The following is a 3,912-nucleotide window of genomic DNA, read 5'->3' as shown; positions in this document are numbered from 1 at the left end:
CTGTCAATGTTTGAATTTTGATTGAGTTGCGTTCATAATAAAAGTGCAAAAAAATAAACTACGTTAAAAATTTATACTAAAAAAAACACAGAATACACCAACTTAGACCGTAGCTTATAAAATATAAAATAAAAGAAAATTAAATTACCTATACTCATACTCATTGTATACGTAGTATATTATTATTAGTCTGTGCTCATATTAGTGTTGTGTTTTGTTTTTCGCGCCATCTACAAATCTATTCTATACTTACTATGACTACATTTTTACATTAGTAGGCTCAGAGGAATAATTAGTAGGCATCTAAGTTTACATGAATTACATGAAGATGACGCTACTAACGGTAAAGTTATAGAAAAAAATTATATATTTAATTTTTTAAATAATCAAACTGTAGAAATGAATAGTGCATAATTGTAAAATTGAATAATAAAATATAAAAAAAACAATACAAAGTATTAAATAATATATAGTTGTTAAATTGATGATAACAAATTGCTATTTGCTATCAAAATCCATTTATGATTTGAACTTGGTGCCTATATTTTTTCAACTGTTTCAAAATTTCGCGATATACTTCGACTGGGAGCGTGGCGTCTCCTGTAATCCGGCTACTCGGAGGTCGGGCTCGGAGGATGGTTTGAGGTCGGGAGTCCTGGTGCTGTGTGGTCCATGTTGACTGGACGTCCACACTAAGCCTGGTATTAATATGGACCCCCCGGAGGAGTCTGGGGGGTGCAGGTTAACTAAGGAGGGGCGAACCGGGCCAGGGGGGAAACCCAGCAGCCAAAAGTCCCCGTATCGGGCAGTAGTGGGATAGCGGCCGGGAGTGGACGCTCAGTATCAGCCCGACCAATACAATCAGACCCGTTCCTTTTGCTTCCATTTAATTTGAAAGTGAAAATATAAAGTACCTAGGTATGTGTTCTGTTTTTTTTGTTTCGTTAGTTTTCTTTGTGGTCTTCAATGAAAAACTACAAATATGGCTCGCTTTAATAGAGTACATAATATTATTATAGACTATAGAATATTGGTTTTATTTTTTATTTCAGCACTGGACAGAATTAAAAGAGTTCAACGTGGGATATCAAGAATATTCAACAACAGCGAAATAAATTCTAGAAACTCACAAGATCACAAAATGTAGACTTCAGAGACAGGTAAATGCGTTCCGGTTGTATACTTGTGTAGTGCACTTTCAAATCTCAAGGTCCATTTGAAGTCCTTTCAATGTACTACCACGTACTACGCCCATTTGAGTGGACCCAATTATTTGACCGTTACTACAATGTAAAATCAACCTTCTCAAGATAATATTAAACCTCATTTTAAGGAAACAATAGCTATTGCGGATTGCTACATATGTATTGTATTTATTTGTTAACTTAATAAGTACCATAATTAATTATTTTAATGGGATACTATTGTGCTGGACATTGATTTTGATAGCGGGTGGGATTGGTCACGTTTCGGAACATACCTAGTGTTGATAGCGGATTTAGATTTAAGATTTAGGTATAGGAATGACCTTAATTGTATTAAATATATCACGTTTTTAAAATGCAATGTCATGTCTATAGGATTAAATTATTGTTGTAAGACAGTGCGCGCACGAGCAACTTTGTCTCCGCAACTTTTTTGTCTCCGCAACTATTTTGTCTCTCCCACCCATGGGCTAGTATGAAAGTGCGCGCACGTAGCGACGCAACTCCCCATACAAATTGATGGGAGAGACAAAATAGTTGCGGAGACAAAGTTGCTCGTGCGCGCTGGCTCTTAGTGATTAAAGTCCTTATAAATTTCGTTCAAAGATACTACACAATTGTTTTCGATCTGGGTACCTAAAAGCTAAAGCTATTATAAAATAATTGAGTAAATTAGGTACCTTGTACCTACTCTTTACTGCGTAACTATCTATAGGTATAACCACAGACTAATAATAATATACTACGTAGGTATACAAGTATAACTAAACACTATGACTATGCTATAAAATAAAAATTAAAGTCATAACATTTTGTAATCTATTGTAATACGAGTAAGTATTTAGTTCAATGTGAGTTCAATATTGTAAATTAGTTCATACGTATTTGCATGTGAATTATTTATATTTTTACCACACATTACTTAAAATATGAATATATAATGCAAATTCATATTTTCACAAGACAGGTTATATTTTTTAGTCATTCATTATTAGTTCATTGATGATTTGGTATGCGAAAACAAATACATACATGACTGACCAACATTGTAAATCGTGTGATCTGCGTATTTTTTGAAAGCATTCCCCGATAGACGTTAATAAAAATAGGAATCTCTGTTTAATAATGTTTAATAACCCTTATTAATATCGTTATCAGTTTTTTCAATAAACTATGTACAATTAAATATTTATAATACCTTCTACTTCATTGAATTGCATTTAAGCTTTAATACGTATAACCAGTTTGAACTGCATTAAAATGACATTTGCGTCATAATCATTACATTAAATAATATTAAAGCCGGCCGATATTGACCAAAAATAGTGCACTGGTGATAAGAATTACATAATAGCTCCTTTCACGAGCGTTGTGTAAGTATCGACTGCTTAAAGAATAGGTTCCGATATGAAAAGGCTTTCAAATCCTAAACCAGATTTATAATCTGTGGAATATAAATGTCATTTTTTAAATTATGAAACCTTTGTTATATGTACAATGTACATTGTACAATTTGGCGTGCAATTCAATAGCGTATAGACCGGACTCTCAGTGGAGTTTCGTTTGCAAAAATAGTGGACCTAAATCTGACTTCTGATATATATTGTATAGATCCCAGACATCCTATAGACATATGTTGCCAACCAGTTTTGTGGTCCCCCTCTCCCCACCCCGATAATTAAATATGGCATACAAAGAATAAAATAAAAATTTCCAAAACATGTCGTGTGGGGTATCAAATGAAAGAGCTTATTAAGTAGATCACGAATATATAGCACACTATAACATTTCTTACACTTTCTCTAAGATTTTTTAGAAAATTTACAAAAATGCTCCATTTTTGAGTTAACTTTAAACCACTATAGATTGAAAACTCATGAATATATTTTTTAAATTATTATTTTAAATAATTAACAATAGTCCATTGTTTACGATTCAAGAGTTCATACAGTGAAATAGTTGCATGGGGGAGTGGGGGAGCATTCAAAGATGGCGAGTATATTTTCAAGTTTATGCCAGAAATAAAGGCCTTATACAAAAATATCGGTGTCAGGGCTTAGAATAATTATCTCTGCACTGTCGTTGTGTCTGACAGAATGAAAAATATGGCAGAACATTCTTGAATCAGCCTCTGTGTGATTCGATTTCAAATCGGTAACTTCAGTGAAAGTTGCGCCTTGCAATTTAAAACATTTTGTGGGGTCATCAAATGCACCACATACATATTATAGCTCACTTATATTATATTACGAACTATTGAATAGTAAACAATGGACTATTGTTAATTATTTAAAATAATAATTTAAAAAATATATTCATGAGTTTTCAATCTATAGTGGTTTAAAGTTAACTCAAAAATGGAGCATTTTCGTAAATTTTCTAAAAAATCCTAGAGAAAGTGTAAGAAATGTTATAGTATGCTATATATTCGTGATCTACTCAATAAGCTCTTTCATTTGATTCCCCACACGGCATGTTTTGGAAATTTTTATTTTTTTCTTTGTACCTATGCCATATTTAATTACCGGGGTGGGGAGAGGGGGACCACAAAACTGGTTGGCAACATCTGTCTATAGGATGTCTGGGATCTATACAATATAATATATCAGAAGTCAGATTTAGGTCCGCTTTTTGTGCAAACGAACATATCCTTGGAGCCTGCTCTAGTAGGTACTATATAATTTAAATTTTTTTAATTTAATTCTGT

At 32.9% G+C, this 3,912-nt stretch overlaps 1 non-coding gene across 1 annotated transcript; it reads left to right on the top strand.

Annotated features, from left to right (window-relative positions):
* Positions 1-581: 581 nt before the first annotated feature.
* On the top strand, positions 582-877 carry LOC149487549 (signal recognition particle RNA). Its single transcript, XR_016315818.1, has one exon.
* Positions 878-3,912: the final 3,035 nt, after the last annotated feature.

The sequence above is a fragment of the Colias philodice genome, chromosome 6, assembly GCF_061535455.1.
Source record: "Colias philodice isolate Cphi_HAF_F1 chromosome 6, ilColPhil1 Martin Lab GWU primary, whole genome shotgun sequence".
NCBI lineage: Eukaryota > Metazoa > Arthropoda > Insecta > Lepidoptera > Pieridae > Colias > Colias philodice.
Note: the sequence above shows the minus strand (reverse complement) of the source record. Positions and strands in the feature narration are given on the sequence as shown.